This window comes from Marmota flaviventris, chromosome 9, assembly GCF_047511675.1.
Source record: "Marmota flaviventris isolate mMarFla1 chromosome 9, mMarFla1.hap1, whole genome shotgun sequence".
In the NCBI taxonomy this organism is placed as follows: Eukaryota; Metazoa; Chordata; class Mammalia; order Rodentia; family Sciuridae; genus Marmota; species Marmota flaviventris.
In genome coordinates this window covers 45235988-45247994 of record NC_092506.1, presented here as the reverse complement: position 1 = coordinate 45247994, position 12007 = coordinate 45235988, and positions in this window count along the sequence as shown.

Sequence of the window (12007 nt, the reverse complement as noted above, 5' to 3'; positions counted from 1 at the left end):
ACCAAGAATGGAGTCCAGGAAAACAGAGCAGCACTTGGGCAAAGTGAAATGTTAATGTCCCCAAGGCCCGGAACCCATCCTAAGGAACTATTAATGAAACAGCTCCCAGCAAACAGGAAAGTGCTAATCAAAAGCCACCCCAGGCCCTTCCTGCCCAAATTACTTTTTCAGCCCACCTATCTCCCACCTTTTGGGCTTTCCCACCTACATTCTATTACTGCTAGATAAAGGGAAACAAAGACAGGAGTGTGGGAAAGCTGGAAGAAGACCTTAGCTATAAAAGAGGGAAGACCCCACCCTTACACGGATTCCACCTTTTGGGTCCCCTTCTTCCTCCAGGGAGAAGTCTTTTCTGCTGTCCTTTAATAAAGCCTTCTACTTGACATTTGCCTCATCGAGCTTCTTTGGTGTTATACTTCGGGGAAGCAAGGACTCGTCACCGGTAAACAGTGGTAACAAAATGACTTCAATAAAATAATTTGGCCTCTTTTGAGAAGGCATGTAAGTCTTTTAAGCTTCACTGGAAGGAAATACTTAAAAATTTTTAGATTTGGTTTCTCCACATTCTACTGCCATTACTCCAGCTTGGATCATCTCCAGTATTCTCTGGGCTAGTGCAACAACTTCCTGATTGTAAGCAAAAATACCCCAAAATGGGAGCAGACCTCGAATCAACAAGCTGTCTTTATCAAGCAGTGGCGGAACGGCACATTTTCAGGGGAAAAAATGGCAACCGGTTACAAGAGGGGTCTGTATTTTATAGGTTTTAATGAGAGTTAATCATAGCAGAATGTTTAGTGTGACTTAATCACTAGAGACTTGGGATGTGCCAGGTGGGGAGACAGGAAACTAGTTGTGCAGGTTAAAAATCGAACTCAGAAAAACAGGTGTAAAAACTCAACTTGAAACTCAGGGAAAGAGTTGTGAAAGCTTGAAACTAAATTTGTTACTGGGATAAAAATCCAGAGCCCAGAGCCCATTTGTTTGCCTTCCCCTCCAGGACTCAGTGTTATTGGGAAAGGATGAAAGCCCAGAGCCTAATGTTTACCTTCTCTCTCCCAGGATCCATTGTCCTCCCTCCTCCCTGGAGGCTGTCATTCCCCTTTTCTTGGGGGCTGTTATTTTCCATATCCTTCCCTGATGAGTCTCCTTTCCTTCAGTATGGACCCTGTCACCCCACTGTCCACACAGGTCACTGCTAGTTGTAACATGGATTTAGACTCTTCACTTTTCACCTGCAAATGTCTATTGGCGCAACTAAAAGCAGGATTAAAAACTTGGCATATCTGCTTCTATTTTGCATCTGTCTCTTTTGCTTAGAGTCACCTAGGGTTTCAGGAACAGGTCTAATGATAAATATCTTGTGATAAGTGGAAACTACCTCCAGGCAACAGCAACTTTCTTATCTTCAAGGCCCTGCCTGACCAGTTCTGAGATAATGATGGACAGACCACACCTGATCAAAGTTGCCTGCGTGGACAGCTGTGCAAACCCTTCAGCTTTGTGAACCCTCAACCCTTACCCTCATTTTCCTTTATGTAAAACCTCAAAGTCACTTTTAGGCCCTCAAAGTCAGGGCTAAAGCCAAGTATTCCTCTGTCCTCCTATTGTAGCTACACTGATTAAAGCTACTTCCTTTTTCCTTTTACTATTTCTTTTTGATTTGGGGGGCAAGTAGCCAGACCTGATATATTGGGCCCCAGAGTCAGGCCTTGGCCTAGGCCTCCACTAACAGTGATATCTCTTCATGAAAATCTGTTTACTCCCTATTTGAAAACCTCACTGGTTCCCTATGGACTTCATCACAAAGTTGAAACTCCTTAGCAGGGCAAGTTCATCACAATCTAGTCCTCAAATCCTCTTACCTCTTCCTGCTTCTTTTCCTACCATTCTTCCTGGTATCTTAAAATCTAGACTCTCATATCCCTTCTTTGACACAACTTTAAATCTGCAAAATCTACTACTCTGGTAGGCAAACGTTACTCTTTAAGCTATCAAATGCCCCCTCCCCTAGGAAGCCTTTTCTGCCATCTCCCTCTGCAGGCAGCATTAATTCCCTTTGGATATTTTTTTCCTTGGTGCCAATTTATTGATTCATATTTTTGTCTCCCTCATAAGATGCACCCCTTTGAAGACTTATTTGATAACCATTTAATAAGTGCCATTATGTGCCAGGCTCTGTCCTAGACATTGGTATTTCAAAAATTATGTTTTGTTCTTTGTGTCTGCTTAGCACCAGGCACATGCTTACTGGATGAATGGGGCAGTGAGTTATATAATACAGAGTTTCTCAAACTTCCATGTGCATATGAATCACTTGGGGGAGCTTGTTAAAATACGGATGTTAGGGCCCCACCCTAAAGCCCTTGAATCAGAACTCCTGGGTAAAGTCTGGTCATCCATATGTTTACCAAGCTTCCCAGGTGATTATGATGCTACTTCACGGTTTGTGCACACTGAGAAGGTCACAATGTTTGTGAACATTGAGAAGCCCCAGAAAAGACCACACTTAAGTCATTCCAGGCAGATAGATAGTAACCCACTCTGAAGTTCAGTTTCTTTAAAAGAAGGAAGTTACACTCTACTGTCATGTATATCTAAAAAGAACAAATTTGAAAAAAATAAAAGAAGGAAGATACTATTTATTAAATACTATTTTGGGTGCCTTATATTTAGGTGCCTTACATACTTCTTTCATTTAGTTCCCATGAAAACTGTTGGAGGGGACTACTCATCTCTCCATTTCAAAAGAAACCGAGGCTCAGAAAGATTGTCACTTGCCTGGGAGAAATTGTTGGTGCTAGATCTAACCAGAAACTTCTGGCCTCTGAGGTTGTTTCTATGACCAGGCTGCTTCCTCACACTTGTCACAAGGAATGCCTCTTATGCCTGCCACAGTCTGGTTGCAGCAAAATAACTGGGGGGTGACGAGCAACTTGTGTACATTGATACAGCAGGAGTGGGAGCCGTTTATTGTAGGACCGGAGGGGTATATATACATTCCACACAGCTTATCTTAATTAGCATAAACTAGATACAACAGTCAACCAATAAGGAATCTCCACACTTAATGGCTCGCTGGCGTTACTTCACAAACCACTCCCTCTGCAAAATGCCAGGCGCCATCTTGACTTGTTTAAGACTCTAACATATGCCCACCCAAAAACAGGTGCTGTCCCTGATAATGGTTTCACCAGGCCTAGGAGAAATGAGAAAAGGAAATTCAATTCATTTTAGTAAAGTCTATTTAAAGAATTGACCTCAATTCTGTGATTATTTTCTTTCTTTCTTTTTTCTTTTTTTTAGGAAGGAAGAAAAGTGGTTAACAGTGGTTCACTTTATGCTTTGACTATGTCTTTGTTGGTCTAAAACTGACATGTTCTTTATTTTTTGCAACTACTCCCTGAATTTCTCCTCCCTGATCTTCTCCTCCCTATTCTCAGGGAAATGGGATTTCTCTGAGTCAATCCCCTCTTTAAAAGAAACCCTGTTCCCCGTGATGGGGAGAATCACAGCCTCTAGGCAGGAGTGCCCTGTGTTTCTCCTCTGCTAGCAAAGCAAAGCAAAGCAATAAAACTTCTTTTTCTTTTTGCTCAAAACTGTGTCCTCATTACTGGATTGGCACTGGGGACAAGGACTGAACTTTCATAACAGAAAGGACTCTATTTTCTTCATTTCTAGAGTTAAAATATCTTTTATGAAGCAATGGTGGTGAGTTGATGGTTTTCTTCCTTTTTAAATTCCTTACTTAGCAAAAGTAAAAAAAAGAAATAAGCAATACCAGTTCAGTGTCCAAGTGTTTTTACAATTTGACTGGTTCTGTTAATCCCAGCACATGCAGACTATTAAAAAAACAAACAAACAAAACAAAACAAAAAAAACTCCTCAACTCTGTGAGCCTGTTTCATAAGCTGACTTGCCCTGGAGCAAATGGAGATCACTCATAATACGTCCGCATACAAGGGAGGTTCAGAAGCTTGTTGCAGGTACTGGTTGTTTTGTGGTGTAATAATACGAAGAATGAATCAAATGTTCAGTTCTGGGGAGGGGGGGAATTGAACTGCTTTGTGCTTCCAACTCAATAATTATCTTTCCTCTTCTTTGTATCCTGGGAGCCATGAGGGTTGGGGACAAGAAGAGGAGTGTGGTCACAATTCCAGTCACTTCTCATTTCCAGTCTAAACCTTATCGTAGTACGTGATTACTACATGCTCCCAAAGTTTGCCCTTCTCCGGATGAGAGGCAGGAAGCCGAGCTGGAATAGGAAAGAATTTGGAGAGGGCAGAGGTAAAATAAACAAGAGACCTTTGTACCGGGTGCCTCAGCTTCACTGTTATATTCTCCACTTCTAGTGCATGAGAGCAATCTTCTCAAAAACCCAGCTAGACCTTGATGCTCCTGTCCAGTTTTTTTTGGTCCTGGGAGAACTGGGGAGAGGAACATCATTGTGTTGGCTTCTCCAGCTAGACTGTGAACTCCATGAGGACAAAGAAACTTTGGTTTTTTGTTTTGTTTTGTTTTTTAGTACTGGCAATTGAACCCAGTAGCACTCGGCCACTGGGCTACATCCCAAACACTTCCCCCACCACCTTTATTTTAAAATTTGAAGCAGGAACTTACTAAATTGCCCAGGCTGGCCTTGAATTTGTGATTTATCCTGCTTCAGCCTCCTGAGTAGCTGGGATTACTGGTGTGCTGTACCACACCCTGCAGAGAAGTTCTGCTTTGTTCATATCTATGTCCCAGATAAGTCTAGCCCCATTGTAAAAGTGTAATAAATGCTAGGGACTAGGGGTGTATTTAGTGGTAGATCATTTGCCTAACATGTGCAACCTTCATTCCCATCACCAGTGAGGTTCATCTGCTTGTAGAAAAGGGGTCTGAGCAGGGCAGATCATCTGCTGTCTGGGGAGATGGGTCTCCAAGAGGAAGACTTAGGGAGGTCTGCTCCAAAATTGGCCCTTAGGCACTGAGATTGAGGAGAAAACATTTTTTAAAAATACAGATGTTAGGGCCCCACCCTAAAGCCCTTGAATCAGAAGTTCCTGGATAAATTAATTCAGGATCCTGGGGGGCTTAGTGAGTGAAATCCTTGAGTTTTTTTTTCTCTCTCTTGTCTAACTCCCTGACACTTCTCCTTTTTTGTTTCTAATCCTCCTACTAACTTTCCAACACTGAGGAAGGAGCAACCCAAAAGTGCATGCGAGGGAACTTAGGGTGTGAATGCGGGTTGTGTAACTATGGGAACTGAGGGTGATGAGAAAGCTGAACTTGGATGACCACAACACAAGGACTTAATAAAAACACTTGGGGTCAGGTGTGGTGGCACATGCCTGTAATCCCAGCAGCTTGGGAGGCTGACACAAGAGGATTGCAAGTTCAAAGCCAGCCTCAGCAATTAGGCCTAAGCCACTCAGTGAGATCCTGTCTCTAAATGAAATACAAAAAAAGGCTGGGGATATGGCTCAGTGGTAGAGTGCCCCTGGGTTCAATCCCTGGTTCCAAAAAACAAAAAAACAAAACAAACAGACAAGAAAAAAAATACCACAAAAACCCCAAACCAAAAAGATTTCACAGAGCCTGGGACTCTGGAAGCTCGGGTATTGAAGGTCATCAAATCCCACATACTACAGTGAAAGGAATCCCTTCTGGCTCATTCCTGGTAATGAATCTCATTAAGAGACCCTTAGTTGGCAAATTTATAGTTAGAAAAATCGACTGGTGCCTCAAGGCCTGACAATGCCCTTGTCAATCTATCCAAAAAAAAAAAAAAAAAAAAGGTGGGGGGAAGAGTAAGCATTTCGGGGTGAAGGACTGTGCTGGATGTGGTACAACATTAACAAACTCCCCTTCAGACCACCCTTGCCAGGTTTTGTATTTTATATAAAAGGAAACTGAGAGTCAGAGAAGTTAAATAATTTGCTAAGGGTACATAGTAGATAAAAAGCCTGGACTTTAAGCCCTGGGGTGTCTGGCCCAAAACCCACAGTCTAATCAAAAAATCCATAATGTCCTCATGGATCCTGCGCTCCCTGCGTGTTATCTCAGGACAGCATGAAAAATTAGCCCTCACTACAGATCTGGAAAGGTGAATTCTGCTAACATCTTTTGTCCATAACTGCTTCCAGGAACCCACCCTGCATCATGCGTCACATTGGCTACTCCAGGGCTCATTTCCCTGATCCAAATGGACTCCAGCATGACAAAGGCACTCTGGAATGGTTGTCTTCAGAGAATGGGTGACACTAGCATTTGGTATTCCTAGGTTGGTTCCTGGAAGAAGAAAGGGCAGAAGGGGCCTGTAGGAATGCCCTAGGTTGGGGTTTGGGGTGTGAAACCTCACAAAGACCATGGAGCATAGGGTTAAGAATGATAACGGGTCATGGTTCTCTGTCTGCAAAACTTCTGGTTCACCACAGAAGAGAAGCAGAACCACCAGCTGTCACCTGTTTGGAAGGAAGAAACCAAATCACAAAAACCACAGATCAGCTGGGCCCAGTGGTGCATGCTATAATTACAACTGGTGGGGAGGCTGCAGGAGGATAGTAAGTTTGAGGGCAACCTCAGTACCTTAGACCCTGTCTCAAATGAAAAAAGAAAAAATAAAAAGGTCTGGGGTTGTAGCTCAGTTGTAGAGTACCACCGAGTTTGATCCTCAGTACTACAAACAAAACCAAAACCACAAAACATTTGCATGAATGTGTACTTCTCTGAATATGTCTGTTTCTTTCCCTGTTAGTATACTTGGAGTTTGGGTACATGTGGTTGTAATAGATACCTCCTCAGCATATCTTTTGTATATGAGTACATGTGTGCATGGGCATAGTACCAGGGATCAAACCTAGGACCTCATACATGCTAGGGGAGCACTTTACCACTGAGCTACATTTCTAGGCTGTCAACATATTTTTTTTAAATTATTTTTTACATTATAATTCTTAATGCACCATTACACAATAATTTATCATATCTCTGATTATATATAAGGTATGTTGACACCAAATTCACATCTTCATACATGTATAATGATGAGGGTCTCCTGTCAACATATCTTTTACCTGTGTATTTGTTCCACTTTGTTCTCTTTCTTCTACCATTCCCTTGAGTGCCATTGCCCCCTCACCCCACTGCCCCAGGAATTGGTCTGGTCCTTCTGTACTCCCTCAAGACCATTTCATGGTTAATCACATCCACAGAGCTTTCAGTATGTCTATGACTTCTAAGTCTACACTGGTCTTCCCTTATGGGACAGAGGTAATGGGACAGAGGTATAGATCTGTATCTAGCTCCTCCCAAACACCTGCACTTGGCTAACACATATTCAGCTCGCTTTTTAACAACTCATCAACTCACCTACACACACACACACACACACACACACACGGCTACCAAAACTAATCTTGTGACACCCTCAACATTTCTAATTGCCTCCCCAGATTTCTAGGAATAGGGATTCTGAGAGTTGCTTAGAAGTGCTCTGAGGGTGGTACAGACACAGAGAAATTAGCTGAGATCTTTGGCAGCCAGTCTGGAAAAAGGCAAACAGTTTAGAGGTGGATTACAATCTCATATGGGGCAATCTAAGTGAGGAGAAATTATCTTGAGGCAAAACTATGGAGGTCAGAGATGGAGGTGGCCACTGAGAAAGCCCCACAGGAGGATGCAGGGCAAGTCCAGAATGATGGTTGATTATTCTTCTATGCATTGTCCATGTTTCTGGTATATGAGAATCAGAACAAACGAGAGAACTAAGGAACAGAAGATAATTGGCCAAGGTCAAGTCCAATTTCCTTAGTAGAACATTCAAGGGCCTTCCTGACCTGGCTCATGCTTACTTCTGTAGTCTTTCCATTTTGACTCTTCTGCTCATCCAAGTACTAGAGGCACTTCTTTGAACTCAGTCTCTTTTATGCCATTATTATTATTGTTAGTATTAATATTGATACTGGGGATTGAACCAAGGGGTCATTTATCCCTGAGTTGCATCCCCAGCCCACCCCTCACCGTTTTTTTTTTTTTTTAATTTTGAGAAAGGTTTTCACTAAGTTGCTTAGAGCCTCGCTAATTTGCTGAGGCTGGCCTTGAACTTGCAATTCTCTTGCCTCAGCCTTTGAGTCACTGGAGTTATAGGTATGCACCACAACACCCAGCTCTCTGATGCTTTTATGTCCACATCCAATTTCCTCTGTCAATGTCATAACCTTGGTGTCTGCTTAATTAAGACCAACTCATCCTTCTAGATTTAGCCCCAGCTTCCTCAACCGTGACAGGTGCAATGAATGTTCCTGATATCTTTTTGATGTCACCTGTGACATATCTTCATACCTGAACTATTTCAGTTGCCATACTGCATCACTTGTTTACCTTCCTGTCTGCATGAACTGTGAGCTCCATGAGGACAGAGTCTGCATTTTACTCAATATTTTCAACTCTAGCATTTCAAAGACATATTAGATGCATAGTAAACATTTTGTTGGATGGATGAATGAGTGAAAGGGCTCATATTCTTACAGAAGACACAAATACAGAGACAATTCAAAGCTGCATGAAAAAGACCATGCTAAGAAGTCATTTTGGGTATAGAAAGTAAGGATTGCAGGTGGGAGGGAAAGGGAGGGGGCAGGGGATTAGCAAGGATGGTGGAATGTGATGGACATCATTATACAAAGTACATGTATGAAGACTTGAATTGGGTGTCAACATACTTTATATACAGAGATACAAAAATTGTGGTATATATGTGTATTAAGAATTGTAATGCAACAACAACAACAACAACAAAGTACATGTATAAAGGCATAAATTGGCGTGAACATACCTTTATACATATTTATGAAAAATTGTGCCCTATATGTGTAATAAGAATTGTAATGCTTTCCACTGCTGTCATGTAGTTAAAAAATTTAAAAAAATTAATAAAAAGAAAGGAAGGATTGCCAATTTTCAGCCAGCTCTATTCTACTCTCTGCCCCTGAAATATGCAATTCAAAATAAAAACACTGAATAGTAAATAAAATTGATTTTTAGAACAAATAAAATCTTACCCAAATGAATAAAATTAGGAAAAGCTCTTTCTTTTTGGAGTGGGCTAATGGTTTGTTGGTGCCTGTATCAATCAGGGTGCTGGAACCTCAAGAATTTACCTGAAGAGAATTTAATGATTATCTGCACAGATGTGGACAGGGTTAAAAAAAAAATCAGTCATGGATGAAGAGGCCCTGCCACTGCAGAGAGCAGTAACCCTGCTCTGGGTTATTCTACAAAGAATCAAATAGCAGTGTTCAAGCTGGCAGTGGTTTGCCATGAGTTATTCCATTTTGTGTACAAGTGCTGAGGTAGAATGACTCTATATCTACAACCACCAAGTTAACAACCACCATCAGCCTACCACAACCTAAGGCACAAATAAATTAATCATGCAAATAAAAATGACCACCTGTGAACTTACTGAATTAATCAGAAACATATGGATGCACAGGCTTATCAAACTCATTTCAGAAAAACCAGGTCCATGAGCTTATGGAACACACCCAACCACTGAATGAAGTGACCCTCTCAACTGGGGTCCATAAAAGGAGGCACACTGACCCTGTCATCTGGTCATCTGTCATGAGCCTTGCCCTTAAAATTTCTATAGCAATTAATGTTTTATCCTCTGTCCAGGGGCTTTAGCACAGCATGGTTTCTCCAGCCCATGACAACCTGCATAGGCCCATTCCAAGCTGACATAAGAAGCTGACACTCTGACCTAGAGTAAGTTCCTGCACTTTGACAGCTCTGTGCTCTGAACAAGATCTTTGGCTCATTTGTAATCTTATCTAACCACTTTCAGCGATATTTTGCATTTATATCTGATCTCTGGCTTTGCTCTCAGTTTAGCCTCAGAAATCTCTGTGGCTGCCTTAACACTTTCTTAGCCATTCTGTAACACACACACACACACACACACACACACACACACACACACATATATATATATATATATATATATATATATATATATATATATATATCTCATTGTGCAAAGTGTAATGTGAGACTTGAGTGTTTTAGATATTTGTAGTTAGGATTAGAATAAAAGGGCATGGTGGCCCAAGCCTATGATCTCAGCAACTTGGGAGGTTGAGGCAGGAGAATGGCAAATTTGAGGCCAGCTTAGCAACTTAGCAAGACCCTGTCTCAAACAAGACAAAACAAAACAACCACAACAACAAAATAAAAAATTGTGATTGCCCAGTTTAGGACTATCAGGTGACCCACAGGTACTCAGTGAGCTGCCACTGTTGAAAGTGGTATAGCCTGTGAATTCATTGTTATTCAGTAAGTTCAGACATTGCGTAAAGACACATACATGTTTAGTCTATGTTAATGACATAACTAGCTCAGGACACCACCCTGGGCCTGAAGGTTCAGGAAGGGAGCCTGGAGCTAACAATGGAGGAGTACAGCTTCTAGAACTGCCAGTTTCTCAGACTGGTTCAGCAGACTTTATCTGTTCTCCTCCCATGCTCAGACTGGTCTCTGACTCTCATTAGCTGAACTCCATTAGAAGCCAGACCCCTGGTGAACCATGGTAATATATCCTATAGAGCTTGGACTCCCAGGGCGGGATGTTAGGATTAGAATAAAAGAGTCTGGTAGATCTTGAAAGACCAAGAATGGATCTTGGTGGGAGTGCAAATGAAGAATAACCAACACAGAGGGAAGATGTCTCAGCTTTGTGAGTGATACATATATATGGCTAGTTTGCCTATTGGGTAATCAAGTACTGAGTCAAACCCTGTGGATAACAATGATAGATCTCATATTTTGTATGTTTAAGTATTTGTGTATGTAAATTTATTAAAATCTATGAATTAGTAGGCTAGGGTGGGACAAGGACATTTATATTTTAAAAACTTCCCAAGGAATTTTTATAGGCCCTGCTTGTGAATCACTGGTAAAGTCCACCTTCTTTCTCTTTCTTCCTGTTTTCTTTTTCAGTGCTGCAAATGGAACCCACGGCCTCTCCCACGCTGGGCTAGCACTCTACCACTTAGCTATACTCCCAGTCCAACTGTCTCAATTTTTATAATTAGGTAAATGAAGGTTCACAGAAATGAAAAATACTCTGCCTTGGCTATTCTTGGTTTGAGAACTATCCCTTAAGTGACATTGGAGGGTGGAACAGGAAAACTGGAATGTTTGCACCTATCTTCTTGTATAAGTCCTCCATTTTCTTGATGAGGGAACTGAGACTTCAAAGATGGCATGGTAATTATACAACTAGTAAGTCACAGAAAAGGAAGGACCAATAATAAGTACAGTATTTCTCTCAGTCCAGTGTTATTTACAAGCAGCACATTTTGTAGGGGTGTGTGTGTGTGTGTGTGTGTGAGAGAGAGAGAGAGAGAGAGAGAGCGAGCACGCCAGCCAGCCAGACAGCAATTCTAGTCCCCCATTTAAGGGGGTCTTCTCACAGCCCCTGACAACAGAGAAAACAGAAAACAGAGCAGGCAGAGTTCATTGGCCACAGGGTTCTATGGTGGAAGTGCCTGTAGGGTAGGAGCCAATGGCTGTGGGTGGCTGCTTCCCATCCTGTCTGTGAGAAGTCTTGACTCACACACTTAATTGCATCAGGTTTTGAATCTCTGGCTATTTTATTTTATTGTGGCATTGGAGATTGTACCATGGTGCTCTATCACTGAGCTATTTCCCCAGCATGGTAGCATACACCTATAATTCTGCAACTCGGGATGAGGAGGCAGAAGGATTGCAAGTACAAGGCCAGCCTTGGCAATTTAGCAAAACTCTGTCTCAAAATAAAAAAATAAAAAGGGTTGGGGAAGTAGCTTAGTGGTAAAGTGACCCTGGGTTCAACCTTCAGTGCCACAAAATTTAAAAAAAAAGAAAGAAAAAGGAATTTGAGGCAGGGCCTAAGTTGTCCAGGCTGGCCTTGAACTTGAAATCCTCCTGCCTTAGCCTGCTGAGTTGCTAGGATTACAGGTATGGACCACCACTCTCAGCA